Source organism: Lissotriton helveticus, chromosome 10 (assembly GCF_964261635.1).
Source record: "Lissotriton helveticus chromosome 10, aLisHel1.1, whole genome shotgun sequence".
Classification (NCBI taxonomy): domain Eukaryota; kingdom Metazoa; phylum Chordata; class Amphibia; order Caudata; family Salamandridae; genus Lissotriton; species Lissotriton helveticus.
In genome coordinates, this window is record NC_136071.1 from 176,515,061 (window position 1) to 176,542,633 (window position 27,573).

At 44.7% G+C, this 27,573-nt stretch overlaps 1 protein-coding gene across 1 annotated transcript in view; it reads right to left on the reverse strand.

Annotated features, from left to right (window-relative positions):
- The window catches only part of LOC144786081 (actin, cytoplasmic 1-like), a 48,195-nt gene extending 43,636 nt beyond the window's left edge, over window positions 1-4,559 (reverse strand). Inside the window, exon 1 of the mRNA XM_078665029.1 lies at window positions 4,393-4,559. The gene's annotated coding sequence lies outside the window, so the exon portion shown is untranslated. The remainder of the gene's footprint in view (window positions 1-4,392) is intronic.
- Between the last annotated feature and the right edge of the window lie 23,014 nt (window positions 4,560-27,573).

A 27,573-nucleotide genomic window follows, 5' to 3' on the forward strand; every position in this document is an offset into this window, starting at 1 on the left:
AGTACTATATTTTCACGATTACTGTTTGCTGGTAAATTATTGCCATATAGATTAATCGTATGAAAATGTGCCTCTTGTGATAGATAATGTGGTACAGATCCCACCGAATGATGGACACACCTCAGGCTCAGGGTGTTGACGCAGTTATTTTTTTTAGCTCTGTCTGAACAGCACGGCTGTCTCTGTGACCTATTGTTACCAATTCATTCCAGTTTTCCTTAGAGGGGGCTTTGGCTTCACCCAGAGGAGTATTTCACTCTCACCTCTTGCGATTGGCTGTTCGATGTATCATTCTGCCTCCTATAGAGTGTTTACATTGAAATATATGAGGGACTGTTTTACAACTCAAAAGTACACTAGGATATCACACATTAAATTATTTTTCTCATAGATGCGCATACAGAAAGCAGTGATTTTTTTTCACTGGCGGAGGCTTTTGAAAATGTTTTGGTCAGGACTGAAAATACAAGACAGACCTATTAGATTTACCAGTGCTTGTTTTACATGAGATTTCCCCTTCCACTACTATGTAGTCATCTGGGTCCTCCACTTTTCTAGTGTAAATTGGATCCTCTTAAATGCAAACCTCTACATCCCACTGACCTCTGTTAATTTACCTGTACACATAGGAAATACTCAGAGATAGCCGCATCGCTGTTTTAGGGTGGCACAGAACCTATGCACATGTTATGTTCCAACCAGACGGCAATTTATTATGAGCTTTCTGATCTGCACCCCAAAAAATGAATCTGTGATCCACTGCAAATTTCAGGATAATTTCCACCGGTGAAACTTCTGAGGATCCACCAAGCCTGGGGACCTAATCCCACAAGAAATGGGACAACTACCGGATTAGACAAGTCAGATCATTAATGGATCTGCTGCATAGACGTGCGCCTGCCCTACAGGGCCATCCTCTGATAGTGGCTATGCAGAGTGGTGTTGCCTTGACTAAGGCAATCATTTGGCATGACTGTGATTTGAATCTACTGGCAAGTACTAATTGTGCCACAAGTGTTATGATTAAGACCAGTGCTCTGCAATTCAGCACTCACGCAGATATCCTCTCTCCGTGAGCAAGGCTATAGCTTGCCCCAGTGCCAATTTTTTCATTTGGTGAATTAACATTGGTGACTTCCTTGAAAGAATCAGAGAGAGGAATCAAACAACAGAATCACTTCTGTTCCCCTTCTCCATCAGTAACTTTTAAAATGCAATTCTAAATGTATGCCAGTGGTTGCAGGTGATGGGCACTGGCCCTCACTTTTTGAGACTAGAATTTATTTTTCCATCATCTGACTTTGAGCAAGAGACAGAAAGACAGAAAAGGGAGACAGGAGATGAAATTACAGAGACAGATAAAAAGAACCTGCCCAAATGAAACAAATAAATAAACAGGAAATGTAGGGTAACAAAAGAAAGAGACATGATGTGGAATCAGGACTGGGCAGTAAGTTTTGGGATCCTGCACTTCTTTCTGTACTATATTATCATTATTTTACAATTGTTTTAATTGTTATTATCCTGATTATTATTATTTGTATTAGTATTAATATACTTATTGTTATATTATCTTATCATTGCTATAATTATTTGTGTACTTGTTATTCTTTTGTACAAAATTGGCACTTTAGAAATGTGAACTATAGTAAATGAAACCTAATCTGATTACCAAGCATCACCTTGTGTTCCCAGAACCCTAATTGACAGTACATGAGTGGATATGAGGACCTGAATCGCTTTATTGCTCTGATAAGAACAGGTGAACTTGAACTATGGACCCTGTGCACAGTAATTGAGTTATTGTCTGGTACTGTGAGCCAGGTCATTTCCAGGCACAACTCCAGGGGGTTTCAGAGCAGGCAGGGACGTGAGCAATCTTTGCACCAAGGTTTTTTCCTAATATGGAATATTTACCTGGAGGCTGCTTGAAAATGTATGGATTGATTATGCTCAGTGATATATTGACCTCTCACCACTATATAGTGTTCCTTGGTCTGAGGAAATACGGCAAAGTTCTTGCAGGAAACTTAATGCCAAAGAAGCGCATTCTGTGTTTGATGTCCTTCTTCAGGCCGGTCCTGATGGCCAAGCGAGCCTCAGACAGCAGAAGGAAGAGTAGAGATTTAAAGGACCCTGTTCATTACAACAAAAGTCTTCCTTTGGATAAGGAGATCTTTCCTCTGCCTTGAAGGTGAATGAGTGTCCAGACTCTACAATGAATGAGGCAGGTAGATATTGAGTCCCTTTAAACAGGGGCAGTTTACCCTACACTCTCAGGGCCTCCTCCTGAGGACCATGCCTAGGGCCTGATCATTTCACGCATGCTCGTAACAATAAAGCAACAATCACTACCGGGCTACGTACCGGGTTGTATTAAACATGTATTGGCCAATGCACATCAAACACCTGTGGGCCTGATTTAGATCTTAGCGTATGGGTTACTTCGTCACAACTGTCCGCCGAAACATAAATCTCATTATATCCTATATTTAATGTTTTTATAAATCTCTCTGAGCTGTAGACACCGTAAACAGCCACATGTATCTTTGATCCTAGCACTGGCTAAACAGGGACCACGTTGCTTCAACAGATAGACAGCTTTGTGTCCTTTCTAAACTTTGCACAGGGAATTTGAAATACTTGCACTAAGAATGCAGCGCACTGCATTCCAAAACAGCACACATACATGCATAGCGTTTGGAAGATGCTTTCTTCATTTTGGACACAGGTTTGGGTCAAAAGTTTTTAATTTGATCCTTTGGCCACTATAGTAAAAAAGAGATAGCACGCGCGAAGTGATTTTGTTCGCTCCTGAAGAGCGAGCAGGATATATCTGGCAGAGTACTGAACTGCCCCAGGAGCAGATAGAAGACTGACCGGCAGTACTGTCGTTGAGCTGGATTCATTACTGCAGTTTTAGTTGTGTTGCATCCTGTTCAGTGAACACTAATTCAGGACGTCTCAGCATCCTCATCTCTCAGCATCCCTCGAAGTGGACTCCGAGGCTTGAAGACCTGTTCAGAGGCAACAAAACACACAAGCTCTGGAACCCGCGCCTTCTGTCTCCATTTGCAAGCTGAAGAGCCATACAGCTGTTCTACCACCTCTGGCGGGATGGGGCAGCTTTGCTTCAGATTTCTTTGAAGGGAGAATCCTTTTGATTTTGAAGCCTCCTGTCTGATGGAGTCAAATCAAGGAAGCAGGCGACATGTTGCTGCCTGAAGCAGTCCTGCTGCACTCCTTCCTCAGGTGCCCCTGTCCCTTGGGGCCAAGCTTTGCTGCCACCGAGGGATGGAATGGGGAATAACACAAGCTCCTGCAGGGGGAGGACACTTGTTTAGGGGCTCCCTCAACTCTTCATGAGGGCCCTAGGCCAAGGTCAGATATGGGAGACTCAAGGGCCCCTCCTTACATTCTGCAGGGGGTGCCATCCCTTTACCCCACGCCACTGGGGGCACCAGAGCGGTATCTGCCTGGCAGAGGCTGCCATCACGACAGCAAGTCAACGTGCGGGCCTCAGCTAATTCTCTGGGTTAGGGTACCGTGACAGCAGCAGGAGTAGGCTCTGCCCCCCACCTAATATACAATGCCCTTATATGATAGTGTTAAAAGGGGCAGATTTTAATGTCCTCTCATACCTCCAGGAACAGTGAGAACTTCAGAAAGTTGCTATTCAGGTCACATCTGTCCTTCTGTTGCTTCCAAGGCTTGCTTCTATCTGATAATTAATTACATTTATAGAAAAATAGCTCTTCTTCGTGTAAACCTATATCCTTAATTTAAACAAATATCCTACAGACCTACACCACTTCTCCACCAGCTCCCCTCGTACCTCAGAGGATGCTGAAGGCATCTGGCATAGAACATGTGCCGAGATAGTCTAAACCCTGCACAATGAAACCATGTGGGATGAATGACAGGAATCATTCCCATATATGTATTAATTTAGCTATTCAATGATAAGCCTATATGCATCGCATGCACCTAACAGAGGCCTCGCAGCGCTTTGGGGAGCGCAAGAAGAGCATTTCGACAGCAATAGAGCGAATGATGGGGCTTACTATGCTAATGCTGTCATGTTAGAGTTTTCTGGTGCGCTGCAGTGGCATTAGTAGGGCCTCACGGCGCTCATAGACTTTGGTACCTACTACCTCCACGCCCTGGTCTCCAGGACTCCATCACAGACTGAGTCCTACAGGTAGGTTTTGAAAAGGGTGCGTTTAAGGTTCTCACAAACGACATATAAAGCAAGCCTTGGCTCTTGAGGTGGGGAGTTCCATCTATTATTAAAGAAAAAAAGTATCTTTCCAGTGGGTGTACTCAGGTCCATTCGAAGCCACACGTAAGTACCAGTACCAGTACTTCTCACCTCTACCTGCACCTGCTTACCTTGGGTTGGGTCGCTGTGATGTGACGTCAGTGGAGTCAACTGCAGGTGCTGGAGTGACACTGCCAACCTCGGGTGATGGAGCTCAGAGTGACGGGCCGTCAGCTGGGGCTCTGGATTTATAAGGCGCGAGCCGTCGTCCCGATTGGCTGGGAAGAGTCTCAGTGACGTCATCGTCGAGAAAAACATGACAGTTTTACGAGCTCCCCGTTTATGGCACGACCTTTCGGCCCCCAGCTTATCTATTTTATTGCTGTGGTACCCCTTGGCGAATAAAATATATATTTACAGCGTCGACGCTATCTGGGGAAACTTTAACCCCGTGGGATGACCGCGCCTCGTGCTGGCGCGCGGCCTTTCCTCACTTCTACTCCTTTAGCTGTGGATGTGCCGTCCTGCCACACCTGAGGTAACAAGGTCAGTCCTGAATTGTGCGTTGCCTTATAAGGACAGCTGCGTGGATGTTTTTGTTTTACCACCTCATAAACGGTCTCTCAATGTGCCTCTTTCTGGCAAGGCTACACATTCTGAACTCGCTAAGAATTATGAACTGAACCAGGGACTTTTAAGGCATGGGCAAAGCAGGCAACTGCCTGCCCCCACTTCCCAAGGCCCCCCCAGGAATAGTGACCTTTGTCCATTCAAGTATTTCAACCACTCTTCCTCGCTTCCTGTCTCTACCTCCCTCTGACTATATACCTGTCCTTGTCAACTACCATCTTAGGGATAACTGGGAACCGCAGAAAGACTCTTCAATGTTTTTTTGTGTGGCCCCATTTTTATGTTATGTTAATATATTTTATATAGCGCTCGAATACCCGAGGGTGTCTTGGCGCTGCCTTGAAGTCAGATAAGAAAGGAGGAGGTTCGGAAACTAGTGATTAAAAATCCATATTTTAAGGGTCTTTCTAAATTGAAGGAGCGTTTGGGTTGCTTTGAGATCCACAGGGAAGGAGTGCCATATATTCTTGAAGGTAGGTACTGTCAATAGTTTTGCATTAGAAGCGCGAAGGGCTCTAGGGGGTCTATACCAATTGAACTTAATTGAACAGAATTATGCAGGGCCCTGTAGGCAATACATAGGGCCTTAAAGGTGATTGATAGCCAATGGAGTTCACGTAAGGCTCGTGAAGCTGACTGATGGTTAGGAATCTTAAAGATAAGGCGTTCTGTAGAGTTTGAAGTTTTGTCAACAATTTCAGTTGTAGGTTAACATATAGCCCATTACAGTAATCTAGTTTGGATAAATAAGTGCTGCGACCACCAGTTTTTGAAGTTGAGTCGGTATGAATGGCATGATTTTCCTAATGATCTTTAGAAGGTAAAACAGTTGATTTGATTTACTTGGTTTTCAAAAGTAAGTATTTTTATCAAAGATTACACCAAGATTCCTGACTTTTTCTACTGGTATTGGAGGAGGGCCAAGATTTATTGGCCACCAGCCTGTGGACCAGAAAGTGCTGTTTTTGCCGAACAGCAAGACCTCAGTTTTGCCTGAATTCAGGCTCAGGCAATTCTTGCTCATCCATGAGCTGATGTTTTCCATACAATTGCAAGTTTCTTGGCATAATGCAGACTTGACTAAGCCCAAAATGGTAAATAGAAATTAAAGCCGTCCCGAACAATGACCCCAAAAATATTTCTAGCCCCGGGCCCCAAAAATCGTTAAGGTGACACTGAACCAAATGTCTTCCAGTGTTTGGATGGTCACGCATGGTGAAAACCCGGGGAGGTTCATCAAGCAGGCCTTCGTCCGGGGTCCCAGGGTAAATCCCGCTTCGCCTGTACAGTACTTGCGCCCGCATCTGGCTTCCGGGGTGAGCTTAGGTACTGCTTCCCATGCGTCTTCTTCTCTAAGTTACTCCAGGTTAAACCCGTGGGGGGTGCGCCAGTAAAAGAGGCCGCTGATGGAGAAAATTACAGAAACAGGATGCAGTGCAACAGTATACACAATTAATTTCTCATCTTGACCCCACAAACCTGAATTGCAGCAGTAAATGCATTCCAGGGCGAAACTGCACGGTATGGCAATTGGTATACCCCAGGTGATTTTGCCCACAGCTCAGAACGAGGCTCTTGGGAGCACAGGGCAGTAATTTCTTTATAAATATATATATCCATACTAATGTTATAAAGAGAGAGCCCAAACCTTTGAGGCGGGTGATCTCAGTAACCACAGCACCAATCACAAGTCAAGTTTTTATTTGATTTGGTACTCTACTGAGGACCACAAATAATGTATAAAATTCAATTCTTACAGCTTTTAAAAGTTCTCATATTAATACAAAGATAAAAAAGGTTTTAAAAATGTATAAAGTTTATAGCAAACTAGTTCATTAGGGGGAGTTTTGCAAGCAATAATCAATTCCTTGACGGTGGTGATGCGGCATCTGAGATATATAGGATACAGATGTTTTGCTCTCGCCGCTACTACTTTTAGATTAGGGCATATAAACAGTAGATGCTCTAAGTCCTGCTCCCCACCGCTACATAGACTACATATCGGTGACTCGTTTTGATGCCATTTTGATGTTAAAGTTTGGGTGGGTAGAATGCCCAACCGGAGCAGGATAATTAATCTCCTAGCGCCATGGGTGAGATTAAAGTCTATGTAGTTCTGGATTTTCTTAAATACCACTGATTCAGCAAACTTTTTATATAAAATTAGTTTGGCGCAATGTGATGAGTCTAGGTCAAAACTTAGTTTTGGGGTATAGCATTTTAAGAAGAGTTTCAATTGAGGCGGTGTCCAAGTCAACAACAGATCGGTACTAATATTCGCCAGTTTGAGGGCGAAAGACATGTTTTTATAAAATACGTGCTTCGTAGAGTCTTTATCAAAAGTCTCTGTTTTTAGCAGGGAGCGAAGTGTACCATCCTTTGCATGGAGCAGGTTATATGCCCACCTAATGATGTTTGCGATGGCTCGAGAGTAAGAGCTCGTGAGCGATAGTTCAAGGCGGAGTGCTTGTACTGGGATAGACTGCGCTACTTTTAGCATTTTCCTCAAAAATGTTCCTTCTTTTAGGTCTAGGAATGTCCACTGCTTTATAGGTATGTATTCCAGGGCATACGATAAAACTGCGGGGATCTTCACACTGTAGACTTTAAGAAGAGAGAAAAAATGTATATTTCCCGAGGCCGCATATAACCTTAGCAGTGCTCCTGCGTGCACCTCTGATTTTCTCGACAAGTTTAGTAACTGGCGGTTGTTTTTTAGCGACTTAGTGAAGATCCTACCCAGATAGGTATACTCCTCAACTTCTTCGATTTTTTCGTCACCAAGTCTCCAACAATATTTACTGCTTTTTTTCTTCGCTGAGAAAGAAACTATTTTTGTTTTGGCTAAATTAGGTATTAAAATTTTTTCCTTAGTATACTTATACAGGGCATCCAGATCGTTTTGTAATCCAAAGGGTGTTTGATCCAACACTATAATATCATCCGCGTAAAGTAAGGTATGAACTTTTTGGGCAGCTACCTTTGGTGGAAAATTTAGTTCTCGCTGTAGATGCTGAGGCAAATCGCAGAGGTATAAGGAGAACAACAACGGGGCAAGAAGGCACCCTTGCTTAAGTCCGTTAGGGGTTGGGATCGGGTTAGTCAAGCCCTTTTCCCTCCCCATTTGTACTTGGCACCAGGTGTCTGTATGCAGTGCAATTATAATTCGTAACAACTGCTCAGGGATTCCTAATTTCTTCAATTTTTTCCATAGGGTCACTCTATCCACTCGGTCGAATGCTGTGGTAAAGTCGATGAATGCTGCATACACAGGCTGGGATTTAGCTACCACATATTTTTCAAGGATAGTTTGTAACATCGCGATGTTATCTAAGACTGAGTGCTTTGGCCTAAAGCCTGCTTGGTAGAGCGGGATCAATCCCTGTGCGAAAGCCCATTTTTTTAGTTGATCAAGAACCTCCGCAGCAAAGATCTTTCCCGTAGCATCCAGTAGTGCTATCTGCCGGTAATTGCCAGGGTATTGTCTCGGGCCCTTTTTATATATCGGTATAACGATACTACCCTTCCAGGATTTCGGCAATTTCCCTGTAGTGAGGATGAAATTGAAGAGGGGAGATAGTATCGTGCTCCATCCCTTAGGGTCAGTCTGAAGGACCTTAATAGGTGTTTGGTCTGGGCCGGTGGCTCCTGTTGTTCTTGCCTTCCTTATATGCATTTCTGCAGAAAAGGGGGACACAGTTCCAATGGAAGAAGTAATTCCTTCGCAGTTGTTTATGGGAGTTATAGGCCTTTCATAATTAGTGTTTGATTTATACAAGTTGGTCAAATATATCTCCCATTCTTTAGGGGGGACTGGGATGGCCTGCAGGGCCTTTTTTGTGCCTATTTCTTTAGTGACTAGTGACCAGTAAGTACGTTGGTTGTACTGTTTTGCTGCTATCCGCAAGTCGACCCAGTTTTTATCATGTGTTATACTTTTTTGCCGTTGTTTCTCCCTCTTGCGTTGGTTCTTTAATTTATTGATTTCTGCTTGTTTCGATATGGAGGGCTCCAGGAACTGCGATCTTATTAATTTATTTAACCTTTTTGCGCTTGTAGATGGCCTACTAGTTTTATTTTTGAGTCTTGGTGGTACGGCTTGTTGCAATTTGTGTAGGAGCGTTTGTTTTAATGTCTCAATTATCGTCTCAAAGTTTGTTATTAGGTTGGAGGAATAGTTTTCTTGAAGGAGCTGTTTAGTATTTATTAGAGTAGCGACTTTATTGAGTGTAGCGGAATTCCAGTATATCTGCCTTTGGTTTGTCTTTACCGTAACTGTACTGGATTTAAACATGATGTGGCTTGTTGGGCATGTGTTCGTTGTCCATTGGGTGTATAAAGCCTGGATGGCATGGTCGCTTCCTTGGACAAAATAAATCTGAAGCTGTAAAACAGACCCATATATATCCAGGCTGCAGATCATATAATCCAAAATTGATTTGGAATTCGTTCCCTGTCTCGTATAAGACGCGGGGATGTCACCTTCCACATTTCCATTTAGGATAGTTCCATTTAGTAAAGGTAGTGATTGTAATAATACTTTCCCCCTTTTGTCGGCCTTGCTTCTGGTCGGGAACAATCGCACTGAAATTTCAAGAGCTTCCTCCTTATACCAGCTTGCCCATTTCAATATTTCTATGTTAGATAGTTTTCCGTTAAGATCACCCATGATTAAGAAGGGGAGATAGGCTTGAGTTTCTATTATAAGCTGAATACCCTCCAAGATTTCAACAAATAGCCCGTCGTTTTTTTGTCCAGGGGGGATATATACGTTGAAAAGCAAAAAGTTTTTTTGCAGCTCTAGAGTGTCTAACCCCAACCTGATCTTGATACTTTGAAAGTGGTTAGATTTTGTAGAGATGATTTCTTGGGCCCAGTTGTACTCTTCGCTTAATAGGATTGCTATGCCTCCCTTCGCATGCCCTCGGCCTACTTCCTGCGCTGGAATATCATAGGTAAAATACCCCTCCTGGTAAAAACTTTTTGTTGACCAAGTTTCTTGAATTGCCATTATAGCTGGTTGGTTTTCCGTCAGTTCCATCATCTTTTCTGGTGTTTTCCCTGCTATATTCCAAGATGCTATCAGTAGTCCACTGCTAAACTGAGTGATTCTTGCTCCGTGCTTGTTTTTTATTGTTTAAAGTCTCTGCAATCCATAACCAAGACTGATCTACATTTACTGTATCCTTATCTTTGGAACTTTGGCTCCAGATTTCTAACTCCCCGTCCTTTACTAAGATAATTAGATGATCTGCAGAGTCGCCAATGTAGTTAGTTTTTTTGTTTTCCTGATTAAAGGTTTTTTGTAAAGATCCCTTAGGCAGGTTTCTCGGTTTTCCATCTGAAAGTTTCTGTATTGAGGTCACGTCACCAATCACAACACCCAATACAGCGTTGAAAGGGCAGTTGCAGCAGAAGGACATAGGCTATGCAGACGGCCACCATATACATTTAAAAGGTAAAAGAACCGTGCCAGCAAAGCAGTCCCTTGTGGGCGTGTCTGCGTTCTGCTGGTGGCGTGTGCTGGGGGCGTGACAAACGCTGGGGGCGTGTGGTACATTCCGCCCTTCATGCCATGTGAGTCCTAACTGCGCCGCATCAAGGGGCACGCTGGGGGCGTGACACGCTGGGACTGTGACAAACGCTGTGGGCGTGTGTCCGCGATGTGGGCGTGTGTCCGCCCTCCATGCCATGTGAAGCGCCAATTACGCAATTGCGTCGCATCAAGGGGCACGCTGGGGGCGTGTGCTACGTTCCGCACTTCATGCCATCTGGGTCGTACATTAATCAGATTGTATGCTGTGGCCGTGTGCTGGGGGCGTCACAAAGGCGTTCACCTCGAAGCGTGGTAAGTAACCATTCGCAAGACTCCCTTGGGGGACTGCCCGTTGTCTCACACATACTGGGGGTGCCGAATGCAGTGTGTGTCTTGGCCTGGGTGCGTCTGAAAGGGCTGAACGCAGTGTGTGGCTTGGCCTGGGTGCGTCTGAAAAGCACTCGGACCGAAGAGTGTCAGTGTGGGTCATGAAAAAATGAGAACAGCGGGAAACAATCATTCAAGACTCACAGAATTCTAATTGTTAGACGGTAGGCGCAGGCCCTCAAGCGGGGGCACACGCGACTGAGCGTGTCTGCGGGGACAATTACTGCAGCCTCTCATGCGCGCTGTTACTGAACTATCACATTAAACCAAATTACACGCGCCTGCTAACATCAGCCAGGGCTGTAGCCGGGCTCAGGCGGCGGATCACTACACTAATTACATGCGCCTGCTAACATGAACCAGGGCTGTAGCTGAGCCTCAAGCGGGGGACACGCGCCGGATAACATCAACCAGGGCTGCAGCTGGGCCTCAAGCGGGGGAACATGCGAATGACCGTATCTGAATACACACATTCTATTTCATACCCGGGCAACGTCAGGACGGGCTGCTAGTGTATATATGTTGGATTGGATATATACGTTTTCCAAGTGGTGCCCCTCACGGACTGCAAATGCCGCCGAAGAAGGGAGATACCCGAAACGCGTCCGGCTGTGCAGCCCTATGCTGAATTGACTGGCGAGAGCTATTGTTGACCAAATAAAAGCTATTGGGGAAAAGCTCTTGTGTGCCTGAGTGCCTCTCGTTCTGTTGGAAATCCCCACGAGCGTGAATGTTTCAAGCGGCCGTCCTGCCGCTGAGGGGCACCACTTGGAAAACTTAAAGGCCACGAAGTCACGAAGTAAGTGGCTCCATTGTGGGGCACATAAGGAGGATTTTACAATGTGCTGTCTCCGGGGCTCATTGGAAGCTGATACTGCATTAATTATTGGGCACCATTTTAAGAAGGACTTCACCATCCACAATGCAACGTTTAGACTCATAATTGAGCAGCCAATCAGGGCGTGCGATCGAGCATAATAGAGAAGGTGGGGCTCCAATGGTGTTCACGGACTGCAAATGCCGCCGAAGAAGGGAGATACCCGAAACGCGTCCGGATGTGCAGCCCGATGCTGAATTGACTGGCGAGAGCTATTGTTGACCAAATAAAAGCTATTGGGGAAAAGCTCTTGTGTGCCTGAGTGCCTCTCATTCTGTTGGACATCCCTACGAGCGTGAATATATATATATATATATATATTTTTTTTTTAACACCAAAGGAACTCTGCTGCTCTGAGAGGGCACACTGCGATATCTCCGCTATCCAGCATGTTTGGCCCCCAGTGCGTGCCTTTCCTGCCCTCTCTCCATCGTTAATCACATGTTCCGAAACATCGCGCGTGTGAATTCAGCAAATAAAAGATGTTTTGAATTCAGACGGTGAGTGATGTTTGCCTCAGAGTACAGATTCCATGATTAAGAGGCGATCTGGCCTCGAAACGCGTCGGAGATATCGCAGTGTGCCCTCTCGGAGCAGCAGAGTTCCTTTGGTGTTAAAGATTTTTGCACGGCTTGCTCTGGCCGTGGAGAGGAGCACCATTACCGCGCTGTAGCAAACACACCTACAAGCAGTAAAGCTGTGGCGAGGAACTGTCCTTACCGTGCAGCGCGATGTTTCCCAGGAGATGCACAGCTTTCCAGCCCGTCTTTCCCTTCCTACTAAAGGTGATTAAATAGACTGTTATAATACTTTGAGACAACAACCTACTGAAGGATTTAATATAACATTCACTGTCATGGACTACAATAACCAGCAAGCAGACTGATGCATTCGGTCAGCCACGCCCACTGAGGGCGGGTGAATTCAGCAAATAAAAGATGTTTTGAATTCAGACGGTGAGTGATGTTTGCCTCAGAGTACAGATTCCATGATTAAGAGGCGATCTGGCCTCGAAATGCGTCGGAACATGTGATTAACGATGGAGAGAGGGCAGGAAAGGCACGCACTGGGGGCCAAACATGCTGGATAGCGGAGATATCGCAGTGTGCCCTCTCGGAGCAGCAGAGTTCCTTTGGTGTTAAAGATTTTCGCACGGCTTGCTCTGGCCGTGGAGAGGAGCACCATTACCGCGCTGTAGCAAACACACCTACAAGCAGTAAAGCTGTGGCGAGGAACTGTCCTTACCGTGCAGCGCGATGTTTCCCAGGAGATGCACAGCTTTCCAGCCCGTCTTTCCCTTCCTACTAAAGGTGATTAAATAGACTGTTATAATACTTTGAGACAACAACCTACTGAAGGATTTAATATAACATTCACTGTCATGGACTACAATAACCAGCAAGCAGACTGATGCATTCGGTCAGCCACGCCCACTGAGGGCGGGTGAATTCAGCAAATAAAAGATGTTTTGAATTCAGACGGTGAGTGATGTTTGCCTCAGAGTACAGATTCCATGATTAAGAGGCGATCTGGCCTCGAAACGCGTCGGAACATGTGATTAACGATGGAGAGAGGGCAGGAAAGGCACGCACTGGGGGCCAAACATGCTGGATAGCGGAGATATCGCAGTGTGCCCTCTCGGAGCAGCAGAGTTCCTTTGGTGTTAAAAAAAAAAATATATATATATCTTTCTCCACACCTCAACCGAAGCCAAAGCGAAGAAACCACAAGAGGGGAACAGTTTGCAGACGGCTTTATTCGCACCCAAGGGTAAGTCTCAGTCCTCCAACTCCCCCATTCAGCGAATGCATTTCGGCATCTTTCTCTGCCTTCCTCAGCGCCTGGGGTGAAAAATGTTTCAGGAATGTTCGTGTGGCTCAGGTTTAAATAAAAGCCCTTCCTGATTGGTTGCATAGTGTCCCGCTCCTTAAAGGTGTATCCCTAAGCGCTACCAGCCCTGGTAGTTCGTTGAATGTCCAAACGCCTACCAGTCCCAGGATGCAATGTTCGTATATGTGTCTGGAGGCTGATGCGTGGGGCGGTACACAAATTTGCTAAGGGGAACCTTCCTTGTTCCCTTGTTGGTGGAATACGCCGTCTCCTTGTGTCCCCAACCGCTTCACCCTGCTCTTGTCGGGCACAGATTTTGGACGGGGACAAGGCTGAACTAACCTCGCCCAACGTGAGGCTGAATGACCCCAACACCGCCATACCGTGTCCCGAACTGGCAGGGGGGCTCTGGTAATTCCGGTAACCCAGATAAACTCCTTAATCCAGCAGTTCCAGAACCAACTTAACGAAGCGGGGGCTTCTATGCGCGTAACTGGAACCCGCGCAATAATATCTTTCTCCACACCTCAACCGAAGCCAAAGCGAAGAAACCACAAGAGGGGAACAGTTGGCAGACGGCTTTATTCGCACCCAAGGGTAAGTCTCAGTCCTCCAACTCCCCCATTCAGCGAATGCATTTCGGCATCTTTCTCTGCCTTCCTCAGCGCCTGGGGTGAAAAATGTTTCAGGAATGTTCGTGTGGCTCAGGTTTAAATAAAAGCCCTTCCTGATTGGTTGCATAGTGTCCCGCTCCTTAAAGGTGTATCCCTAAGCGCTACCAGCCCTGGTAGTTTGTTGAATGTCCAAACGCCTACCAGTCCCAGGATGCAATGTTCGTATATGTGTCTGGAGGCTGATGCGTGGGGCGGTACACAAATTTGCTAAGGGGAACCTTCCTTGTTCCCTTGTTGGTGGAATACGCCGTCTCCTTGTGTTCCCAACCGCTTCACCCATCTCTTGTCGGGCACAGATTTTGGACGGGGACAAGGCTGAACTAACCTCGCCCAACGTGAGGCTGAATGACCCCAACACCGCCATACCGTGTCCCGAACTGGCAGGGGGGCTCTGGTAATTCCGGTAACCCAGATAAACTCCTTAATCCAGCAGTTCCAGAACCAACTTAACGAAGCGGGGGCTTCTATGCGCGTAACTGGAACCCGCGCAATAATATCTTTCTCCACACCTCAACCGAAGCCAAAGCGAAGAAACCACAAGAGGGGAACAGTTTGCAGACAGCTTTATTCGCACCCAAGGGTAAGTCTCAGTCCTCCAACTCCCCCATTCAGCGAATGCATTTCGGCATCTTTCTCTGCCTTCCTCAGCGCCTGGGGTGAAAAATGTTTCAGGAATGTTCGTGTGGCTCAGGTTTAAATAAAAGCCCTTCCTGATTGGTTGCATAGTGTCCCGCTCCTTAAAGGTGTATCCCTAAGCGCTACCAGCCCTGGTAGTTCGTTGAATGTCCAAACGCCTACCAGTCCCAGGATGCAATGTTCGTATATGTGTCTGGAGGCTGATGCGTGGGGCGGTACACAAATTTGCTAAGGGGAACCTTCCTTGTTCCCTTGTTGGTGGAATACGCCGTCTCCTTGTGTCCCCAACCGCTTCACCCTGCTCTTGTCGGGCACAGATTTTGGACGGGGACAAGACTGAACTAACCTCGCCCAACGTGAGGCTGAATGACCCCAACACCGCCATACCGTGTCTATTGGGTATAGAATTCACTAACTCCTGCTGTGTCGGCGTTTCCTAAAGGGCAACCTTTTGTTTGTGAATGTTAATGCGGCGTGCCTCGTCGCGGAAACGCTCCGCCGCCTGAACAGCGGACCTTGGCACTTGAAGAATCGGGTGCCAGCAGGAGTTGGTGAATCCGGTATTTTGGGGTCGGATATTGGCAGGTACTGTGGTGCATCTCCCCCATGGAACCCACTTGGGGAATAGAGTAACTTTGCACGAACATTCAGCGGCACCAACTATGGTTTTTTTATGGACTTCTATACCCAATATGCACTGAGGCAAGAAATCCCACCGGGGCGGGTCTTAATGACAAAAAGTCCACACAGCTGCTGATGTTTTTGTGAATGGCCAGTGAACAAGGGCGGGAGCCCGAAATGCATTTGGCAGTTTTTCATGTGAGAGAGATGGTACGCTGTGCCTGCTGCCTGAAATAAAAGATGGAGACATTTACCAACTGTGTCGGCGTTTCCTAAAGGGCAACCTTTTGTTTGTGAATATATATATATATATATATATATATATATATATATATATATATGTATAATATATATATATATATATATATATATTACCTACTGGCGGTCGCCAGTAGGTATATATAGTTAGGATTTTTTCTCTATGGGATTTTTGAAAATTCTATGTCTAATAACTTTGGCGTTTGTGGACGGAATTGGCTGAAATTTTCAGGAAAATGGCACATTTTGTTTCTGAGCAGCCTTTGAAAATTTGGGGGGGGTTCGTCAAGGGGGGGCCGAGAAAAAAGGGGGGTCCCAAAACGTGTTTTTAACATTGAGTTTTCCATAGGGCGGTTGGCCTCACTTTTAGCCCGAACGGCTGAATGGATTTGCACGAAACTTGGCAAAATTGTAGGGACTGGTAGCCCGATGTGCCTTTTGTAGGTCTCAATATATGTGCTCCAGTGGATTTTGAGAAATTAACGTTTAAAAAAAGATATATATCTGTAACAGCGGACCTGGCAGCGTCCCAGGACGCGTACTTTACGCGCAATGGAGCTTTGTGAAGCGAAGCTGATTGGTTCTCCGGCGTCTGTCAACATTCCAAAAAGTCCGTAGCGGCCGCCATCTTGTCTCTCGGTAGGATCGAGAGACAAGAGGAGGTCAAAACAAAGGGGGAAATAACTATAAGGGGGCATAGTAGATCCTCGCTGACCCCCTAGGTTTGATGTGGAGGTTTTAAAAGGGCCCCGCGGGGCAAAAAAAAATAATAATAATAATAATCGAACGGCTGAATGGATTTGCACGAAACTTGGCAAAATATTAGGGACTGGTAGCCCGATGTGCCTTTGCTAGGTCTCAATATATGTGCTCCAGTGGATTTTGAGAAATTAACGTTCAAAAAAAGATATATATCTGTAACAGCGCTCCGCTTCGCGTAACGGAGGTTTGCGAAGCTGATTGGTCATTCTGTCACTGGGCTATAGTTGGGCTACATCTGGCTGATATTTGGACTACATTTGTTTTTTTGTGTGTCTGGCGGCCATCTTTGGGCTACATTGGGCTACATTGGGCTTCATTGGGCTACATTGGGCTACATTTGGGCTCCAACATATATATAGGCCAATGTAGCCCAATATATATTTTTCAAAGTTAATTTTCGTAAAAACCACTGGAGCATATATCTTGAGACATAGCAAAGGCACATCGGGCTACCAGTCCCTACAATTTTGCCAAGTTTCGTGGAAATCCATTCAGCCGTTCGAGCTAAAAGTGAGTCCAACCGCCCTATGGAAATGAAGGAAATGAATGGGTAATTTGTAATTAGCAAATAGCTAATCGCAAACTAGGAATGGTAAAGAATCGCTATTTATTCCTTAAAGTTCGCTATTTAGGAAATGCAAAAAACTTTGATGATACATAAGGTGGTTCATCTATAACAAGATAAGAAGCATAGGGATACATTTATGATGACTGGCGCATCACCAGGGATGTGTTAGTCATTCTGTGCCGCAGTTCCGTCACCTATGGTGTGCTGCATTTACAATGCAGCGCATCATGGGGCAAAAACAGCACAGATGCGTGATGTATCTGTGCCGTAAAGGTGGCTCATTGCTGGAGTTGTATCGCAAGTGTGATGAAGCTCCAGCAAGGGTCGGGGGTGCCCCTGTCGCAGGGTTTCTGTTCTCACACAGAACTGTGGACAGAGGATTGGAACCTCGGCGAATTAGGGTGTCCCAAAACTCACGTTAGTAATCAAAAACTCCTTAGCAAGCTAGGTACAGTGTCACATTGGATATAACAAACTCTCAATGTTTAGACAATCCAGAATATGAACTTATAGTACCTCAGGATATGTGGAACTCATGAACAGTCGGTCGTTATATATTTCTTAGAAACCAGAACATGGAGTTAAGAAGAACACATGTGTATTTGAAATGTTTATTTACTAATGCCGTCTTCTCAGGCGTAGTATCTTAGATAATACAAGTACACATATTATCAGTAGCAAAATTACCAGCATAGTTACTAGTACATAAAAAGCGAATGGTGATAGTATGTTAACATGCTGTAAATGAATAAGAGTTAGCAACACTTATAAGCAGCCGCGGGCCGTGGAGGGAGTTACGGTGAGGCAGGGAGGCGGGGAGGGGGAGAAGCAGGGTGGAGAATACAAGTACACATATTATCAGTAGCAAAATTACCAGCATAGTTACTAGTACATAAAAAGCGAATGGTGACAGTATGTTAACATGCTGTAAATGAATAAGAGTTAGCAACACTTATAAGCAGCCGCGGGCCGTGGAGGGAGTTACGGTGGGGCAGGGAGGCGGGGAGGGGGAGGGGCAAGGTAGAGAGGGCTCCACCCTGCTTCTCCCCCTCCCCGCCTCCCTGCCTCACCGTAACTCCCTCCACGGCCCGCGGCTGCTTATATCTCACCCTCCCTAATACACATATTATATTATTTGCTAAGAAGGTCTCTTTGTGTTGGTTTAGGGCGTGCCCATACTTTAGTGTCTTAGATTTGAAGGAATCACATCAGCATACACCAGCTCTCTCTTCATGTGAACCGCATCAACTGTTGTGTATGTGTGTTCGGCAAAGCAATATAAAACCCGCCTCATGCCCAGAATTGGCAGAAGTTGCACTTATGTTATGAGTATGAAGTCGTGGAGATCAGACCTCATAACAATTCTGTATCGTGTTGTTCTTGAAACTTTAGCACTCGCTGTACAGATATAGTTTAACAAGCAAAGCAGATAGTAGAGCAATAACATATTATTCTCATGTAAACCACGATGAACTACTAGGTGGAAAGCTAAAGCAACAACTAAGTGTCGTGTGCAGAAGTTGCAAAAAAGGAAAAATGGCGTTTAAACCGGTAATGAGCCCATGCTAACTTAACACGGTGTAAAGATATCCAGGACCTAGATGACACCTCCCCATGATCCGGAAACGAACTGAATAAGATAATAGAAGTGCCATCTCATGAGAGCAGATTGCAAGTTTATATGTGGACGGTCCGCAAGGTAAAGCATTAAAAACTAGGAAAATTTAATGCTAAAGAAAAATAAAACAGCCAAGTACTTTATCGAGTCTTAAGCCAATAGGCAAGGTAAATAATAAAAACTTGACAAATAAGTCAATGAATTGTCAATGAAATGCTAGTACTCAGCATATCAAACATGAAAAAGGTCTATGACATAACTGTGTATGCAAAATAAGCTGCAACAGCCTCCAATAGGAAGTCACCGTCTTCATCCGAAAACAGTTCAGCCATCCAATTTAAAAGCGGAAAAGAACATACGTGCTCTCCCAGCACCGGATCCTCTATCACCATCAGAGGACAGCTCGGTGGGTTTTCAAGAAAGCTCTGTTCCAAGAAAGACTGTGCTGCCGCCAGTAAATTCCAGGGACCAAGTAGTCCATGCATCAATGCCACAGCCATAATCCTTTCGCCAGGACAAACCAACTCGTGAGTAATGATAGGAGTCATCAGCTGATTAAAGTCGACGTCAGGAGAAACCGGTCCGCAGAGACACAAATCAATGGCCCAATCGAAATCACAGGTCAGGCAGTGAAATACAGGCTGGACACAGGTGAAGTAGGAGAATCGAAAAGATAATCCATATGCCGTGCTTAATATCGCCAACGGCATTGTGCCATAATATTCTAGCATGCGATTGCGGAACAGTGTCAGCAGCTGCAGGGTGGGAGGTTGCATAGGAGGGACATCCATATTTAAAAATGTAAAAAAGCACAAGAGCGTCCGCTGGTAATGCAAGTAAAAATGCCAATCCACGAACCAGAGTGGAGAAAATAGAATGAAAGGAAGCAGGGATGACTCCAAAGATTTTCTCAAATGAAGTCACGAGACCACTGGTAACAACTTTAAAAAAGTGCGCCAGGGTCTTTGTGGAGGATGCGTTAAAGATAGTCGGAACCATCTTGCTGAAATTGAAAGGCAAATCTGAATTGAAAAGGGTCTGCACCTCTGTACGGGTGTTCGCTATGTGAAGCACGAAAGTTTCACGGGCCGAACTCAAGGCCACCTCTCTCTGAGACAAAAGAGCTCTTATTCTTGCCATGCCGTTGAAATCTGTCCCAAGGTTGGTATTTGTGGCCAGATTGAAAACTCCCTATGTTCATGTGTGGGAGGAAATAGAACATTTCTGCAGCAAATAACCCGTTCACTTACTGTTACGATAAAAGGAATACTTTTAATTAACTCAGAACAATCTTCATTATTGAGCATCAAATAACTACCATTTTCCAACAACTTGAACGTGGGGATGATAGCAGGAACTGGCGTGCCTTGCAACACGCAAGCCATATTTGGTCGGTGTTTGTTGCATGAACCGTGTAACTGTATGTGCCTACACATTAGTGAATGATCTGGCGTCTCAGTGCATTCCTCTCCATTCAGATAAACTTCTTGATCATCTTTGAAACATCTGTATGTGTATGGAAGCGACCAGACCTCATGAAGAAAAGCACTACCTAAAGGTTTGATAACGACCTATTGGTATATATTTCATACAATTTGAAAACTTATATAAAGCAAAAGGCAGCGTTATTAAACCGTGGATAAGGCACGTTGCCAAAAAACCCGCAATCCTCTGCTGATGATGTCACTGAGCATGTCATGAATGATGTAATATGTGACATCATCAGCAGTGGATTACGGGTATAGTATCTCTAGTTTACTCCCCTATAGCTGTCTTTCTTTTAACATAAGTGTCTGTTTCCTTCCCTTATACTTACTGTTTTTGGTTCGCTTCTGGTTCGCGTACCGGCGAGCGAACTGGGAAGCGAACTAAGAGAAATAGAGGTTGGCACAGTTCCAAATATTGTACCAATTTTTTAATAACGGGGAGGTAGTTCTGAAAAGAACTTTTTTTTTAATTGTTTTTGTTGTTTTATATTTTTTTTATTATTTTTCGGAACATTTTTTTACTTTTTTTGAATTTTTCTGAACAGTTTTATATTTTTGGGGGTTTTTCTTGGAGGGGGCAATGAAAACGATTCATTGTAAAGGGCTCAACAGGAGCAACAAAACAAAAAAAGAAGTATTTATTATTTTGGGCGTTTCGTACAAACTTGCATATGATAGTCAATAGCTCTGTTGATCAGAGTGATGCTTTTTTCTCCGTAGGAAATGAATCCATCGCAAAATACGCAGATGTGTTTTACTTCACCAAATTTCATTTGTATATTTGGCACCATCTCCCTGCCCTCTGGTCCCGTTACTTCCGGTACAACAGATCTTCTGGCCATAATAGGGAGATTATCTAGGTCGTTCCGAAACTGTGCAGCACTGTAGTTGTTAGGATGCCACCTAGTCATATGGCGATGCATTGTGTAGTTTCCGAAACTGTATTTTTTCTCGGTTCCTCTGGACAGTCTATCTTGACATATAAGGCAAGTTACGTATCTTGCATTTACTTTTTTCTGACCTTTGGGAATTTTAAAAAATTGCCAAATGAAGTTTTCTTTCCGGTGAGACGTCCTGGGCTGCTCAGGCAAAAACTGCCTCTCTTCGTGCTCGTCGTCCTGTTCCTCTTCTTCTTCTTCTTGTTGAATTATAACTTGAGCAGGTGGTCCACTCTTCCTTGGATGTGGTGGAGGTGGTGGGGAAGCACCAGCTGAAGCTACTAAAGAAGCCATTGCTCAGTGATCACAAAGGGTCTTTCTCTCACAATGATGAAAGTCAGAGTGAGGAAAGAAGGAGGGATTTTCATCATTTGGGAAAAACAAGAGTTCTCAACCAATCAAAAGTGTTCATTTTAGATTATATGACCTAGTCTTACATCATTAGGAAACCAAAAGTGAAATGAACCAATGAAAAGTGTTATTACCAAGTCACATGACTTGCTGTGTTTACGTTAAGCGCTTTGCAGGGCCTCCCGGTTTGCTTCCAGAAACCTGCGCTTTGCGACTCGCTTCGCGTACCAGTTCGCTAATGTAGCACGTCATATGACGTATCACGCGACAACGTGAAACGTCATGCGGACGGGAGGCGTCACGATGTTGTTTTCTAACGCGGCACTTACGGTAAAGAAACGTTTACCGGCTCGCGGTCTATTTCGCGGCATCAAGGTCAGCTAACGGGAAGCTTCCCGATTCGCGAAGCGGGAACGAAGAAAAAAAAATATTTAAAAAAAAAATTATTCATAAACATATAAAATATATTTTTGGATTTAAAGAAGAATACATTTTACAGCTACAGATATTAGCTGTTAAAAAACCAATGAAATTCACAGAAAAAAACATAGGTTATAGACCATATATAGTTAGGAATTAGCATTTACAAAACCTTGAAAATTCACTGAAAAAACCATAGGTTATAGACCATATATAGTTAGGAATTAGCATTTAGAAAACCTTATTTTACTCACACAAAACCATTGAAATTCCATATATAGTTAGTTGCACTAACTATATATCGCGCACCCGCAATCCACTGCTGATGATGTCACATATTACATCATTCATGACATGGGGTCAGTGACATCACTGATGACATCACTGATGACATCTCAAATGACATCACTGATGACATCACTGATGACATCTCATTTGACATCAATGACCACATCACTGATGATATCATTCATGTGACAATACAATGCATCTCCTCACATTTTAATATAACCTCTGTTTCACCCAGTGTTAAAAAGAGAGTATAATTTTTGAAACCATTGACACACCAATACTAGTTACTACATACGCACTCACTGATTGCTACGTCTACACACACCTTCACTCATTCACCCATACAATCATTCATACATACAATCACTCATCTTTACAACACTATCATATGCACTCATACACCTATACAGACACTCACAGTCTGCCACTCATCCATGGAGTTACTCACACACCTAGTCAGTCCTGTAAAGAATCAATGACACTTCCATTTTCTTGTCTATACAGTTAAACATAGAGCACCTTACATTTTCAAACATATACTAACACATACTTACCTTCTTATACAATCATTGATACAAGTACAGATTGATCTGCACAGAGTCACACACCTCCCAGCTAGCCACACACACACTCAGTCTCCCATACAAATACTTGGGCAATCAATCAATAACCCATATAGTTACTCATATAGCTACTGATCAACACATGCAGCAGTTTACAGAACAACAGACATAATGATGCACAAATTAAGACAGTTTAGTCACTAACCCATGCAGTCAGTGAGACACATTTAATCACTCACTCATACAGTCAGTCATGCACCTACTAAATCCTTCGTCCAGACACTTACACATCCACTCATTCTTCAATATGTAAGACATATTTAAACTTTATAGAAACAAAAAATCACTGGATGTTGTTATCAGTGATGTCATCAGTGATGTCATTTGAGATGTCATCAGTGATGTCATCAGTGATGTCACTGACCATGTCATGAATGATGTAATATGTGACATCATCAGCAGTGGATTGCGGGTGCGCGATATATAGTTAGTGCAACTAACTATATATGGAATTTCAATGGTTTTGTGTGAGTAAAATAAGGTTTTCTAAATGCTAATTCCTAACTATATATGGTCTATAACCTATGGTTTTTTCAGTGAATATATATATATATATATATATATATATATCTCGCACAAACTCCCAACTCAACTGCCACCAGGACGACCAGGAATCAGGATGCGGACCACACGGCAGGTAGAAATAAAGTGTTTTTTATTCTCTCAGTGCAGACATGACGCATTTCATCCGGTGCTCCCGGACTTGATCACAAGAATATATATCTATATATATGACTGCTCCCAAATTCATAGTTTACACCACAAAAAGACCAGCACTCACGGTGGCGAGCTTTACGATTTTATTACAAGCTCACGGTGTCCAGACGCGTTTCGGCATTCTCCTTTGTCGATGGTAACATGGCGTCGCCGAAACGGCCGTTTTTTATGTTTGCAGTTTACAATTCAAGGACATAGTTGATGGACAAAACGTCATAGCCATGGCCGCCTGCAGTGCCCTTGTGGGTTAAAATACGTGGGGAGCACTATCTATCAAGCGAAAATCAGGGTACTAGAACACACTAGGGCCATAAATAATGGTGATCTGACATACCCCGTGGCACGCCACTTTAAAGCTCTACACAAAGGGGATAGAAACCTAACATACTTCTGCCTGGATCACGTACCCCTGAACCCCAGGGGGGGTGACAGACTGATGACTCTTAGGAGGCTAGAGTCCAGGTATATTATCGACCTTAATACGAAGTCACCTGGAGGCCTCAATTCACACGAGGAACTGGCTGTACATTTAGGGGAATAATTAATGGAGATCGATACTGGTAATAGAATATGTGGACATCAGTGCTATGAACGATAAGGGGATGCTTTGCTGTTTATCTTGTTTTGTTCTGTGAACAAGTGTAATTTATTCTGATTCTTGATGGTTTAGTAGAAAATTGTGGACATTATGGACGTAAACGGACATTGGCTCATCTAAGAGCGTAATTCTAATGTGGGCACTGCGAATTTACGGACGTTGAATTTATGATAAACTCTGAGTGAAAAGCCCATTTGTGGGCACTAGGCATAAGATGTAAATGATGTTTATGAGGAACTTGAGCCCATTCATGGGCGTTATTTGTTAATATTGATGAAAAAGATGCTTGCATTGAATGTCGCTGTGATACGCTTCAAAATGAATGTTATATGGTATATAATGCGTTTACCGTTCAAAGATGGCGGCCATGGCTATGACGTTTTGTCCATCAACTATGTCCTTGAATTGTAAACTGCAAACATAAAAAACAACCGTTTCGGCGACGCCATGTTACCATCGACAAAGGCGAATGCCGAAACGCGTCTGGACACCGTGAGCTTGTAATAAAATCGTAAAGCTCGCCACCGTGAGTGCTGGTCTTTTTGTGGTGTAAACTACGAATTTGGGAGCAGTCATGGATGCGGGGGCATCAACCGCTTGAAGGCACCCACTCTAGAGTGCTAGGATTTTGGTGCAACACTGGAGAGAGCATATATATATATATATATATATATATATATATTTGTCGCTCCAACTCCATCAACGCCTGCACACAGAACTCACGGCGGGTGCACTACACACGGGGATGGAACCCGTTTCGTTTCTCGCCAAAACATCGCTCACTTGTGCACTCATAGGTCGCAGTTTCCCTCCGCAGACGCGTTTCTGCTCTCGCTTCATCAGTGCGGTTTAGGACATGGGCTGTAGACTTCATGAATTGAAAGGCATTTATTGGTGTTTCATCGTCCAATAAGGAGGCAACTTCCTCCATGGGGCAATCTCATTGGATGTCTCTTGCTTTGATGCAAATGTCCCAAGCCCCTTGCCAAATCAGCCAACTACGTCCTTCGCCTGCCACCTCAATGCCGAGCTGCCTTCGGTGTCCGTTTGATACTCAGACACCTCGGATTTGTATAATCCGTGAGCGCAAGGTCGGCAGCGCTGCTTTTGGTGGCGGTTCACGCAGGCAAAAAGATTGTCGCTCCAACTCCATCAACGCCTGCACACAGAACTCATGGCGGGTGCACAACACACGGGGATGGAACCCGTTTCGTTTCTCGCCAAAACATCGCTCACTTGTGCACTCATAGGTCGCAGTTTCCCTCCGCAGACGCGTTTCTGCTCTCGCTTCATCAGTGCGGTTTAGGACATGGGCTGTAGACTTCATGAATTGAAAGGCATTTATTGGTGTTTCATCGTCCAATAAGGAGGCGACTTCCTCCATGGGGCAATCTCATTGGATGTCTCTTGCTTTGATGCAAATGTCCCAAGCCCCTTGCCAAATCAGCCAACTACGTCCTTCGCCTGCCACCTCAATGCCGAGCTGCCTTCGGTGTCCGTTTGATACTCAGACACCTCGGATTTGTATAATCCGGGACCGCAAGGTCGGCAGCGCTGCTTTTGGTGGCGGTTCACGCAGGCAAAAAGATTGTCGCTCCAACTCCATCAACGCCTGCACACAGAACTCACGGCGGGTGCACAACACACGGGGATGGAACCCGTTTCGTTTCTCGCCAAAACATCGCTCACTTGTGCACTCATAGGTCGCAGTGTCCCTCCGCAGACGCGTTTCTGCTCTCGCTTCATCAGTGCGGTTTAGGACATGGGCTGTAGACTTCATGAATTGAAAGCCATTTATTGGTGTTTCATCGTCCAATAAGGAGGCGACTTCCTCCATGGGGCAATCTCATTGGATGTCTCTTGCTTTGATGCAAATGTCCCAAGCCCCTTGCCAAATCAGCCAACTACGTCCTTCGCCTGCCACCTCAATGCCGAGCTGCCTTCGGTGTCCGTTTGATACTCAGACACCTCGGATTTGTATAATCCGTGACCGCAAGGTCGGCAGCGCTGCTTTTGGTGGCGGTTCACGCAGGCAAAAAGATTGTCGCTCCAACTCCATCAACGCCTGCACACAGAACTCACGGCGGGTGCACAACACACGGGGATGGAACCCGTTTCGTTTCTCGCCAAAACATCGCTCACTTGTGCACTCATAGGTCGCAGTTTCCCTCCGCAGACGCCTTTCTGCTCTCGCTTCATCAGTGCGGTTTAGGACATGGGCTGTAGACTTCATGAATTGAAAGGCATTTATTGGTGTTTCATCGTCCAATAAGGAGGCGACTTCCTCCATGGGGCAATCTCATTGGATGTCTCTTGCTTTGATGCAAATGTCCCAAGCCCCTTGCCAAATCAGCCAACTACGTCCTTCGCCTGCCACCTCAATGCCGAGCTGCCTTCGGTGTCCGTTTGATACTCAGACACCTCGGATTTGTATAATCCGTGACCGCAAGGTCGGCAGCGCTGCTTTTGGTGGCGGTTCACGCAGGCAAAAAGATTGTCGCTCCAACTCCATCAACGCCTGCACACAGAACTCACGGCGGGTGCACAACACACGGGGATGGAACCCGTTTCGTTTCTCGCCAAAACATCGCTCACTTGTGCACTCATAGGTCGCAGTTTCCCTCCGCAGACGCGTTTCTGCTCTCGCTTCATCAGTGCGGTTTAGGACATGGGCTGTAGACTTCATGAATTGAAAGGCATTTATTGGTGTTTCATCGTCCAATAAGGAGGCGACTTCCTCCATGGGGCAATCTCATTGGATGTCTCTTGCTTTTGTATATATATATATATACTATATCATTTGTACCCCGTTTGTGAGACTTCTAATCACTGTAATGACTGTAAATAATATATGTCACTACTACCCAATTTAATAGTGCTCAGTAAGTTTCCTTAGCTCGGAACGCTAGAAGCCTGAGTGGACATTGCTGAAATTCAAACCAAACTCGTGATCTGCAATCACAGCACAAGTCATAAGAATCTGTTTCAACTTATTGAAACACATTGCAGACTTTCTTTGGATTTTTACATGCAATGAGCCCCCTGGGTGATTCACTGCCTGCAATCAGTCAGCAAATATATATTTTTGACACCCAACAAAACGTCCAAAATGGAAGGGACAATTCATACCTTTATTTTCTATTAAAAACATAGTGCTATCAAACATCTTTTATTCTTTGTAGTTAAACCAGTCAAGAAAACACTTGGGTTTTGCATGATCTCAGCGAAACACTGTGTTATGGGCACTTCGATGCAAAACAGCACCTCCCACAAAGGTATTCAGGCTTTATGGCTTATTCCCTGGAGTCAGCTAGTGGCAGACTCTGGCAGGATCATGGACTCAAATATTGTTCAAGATGTCCCCAAAAGAGAAGACAACCCAACATCCACAACAACTGTACCCTGTCTACCATGATGTGTAGAACTCTGCCAAGATGATATAAAAGCTGGTAAGTAGTTGGTGTAATGTCGATTTAAGTTTAAACCTGTA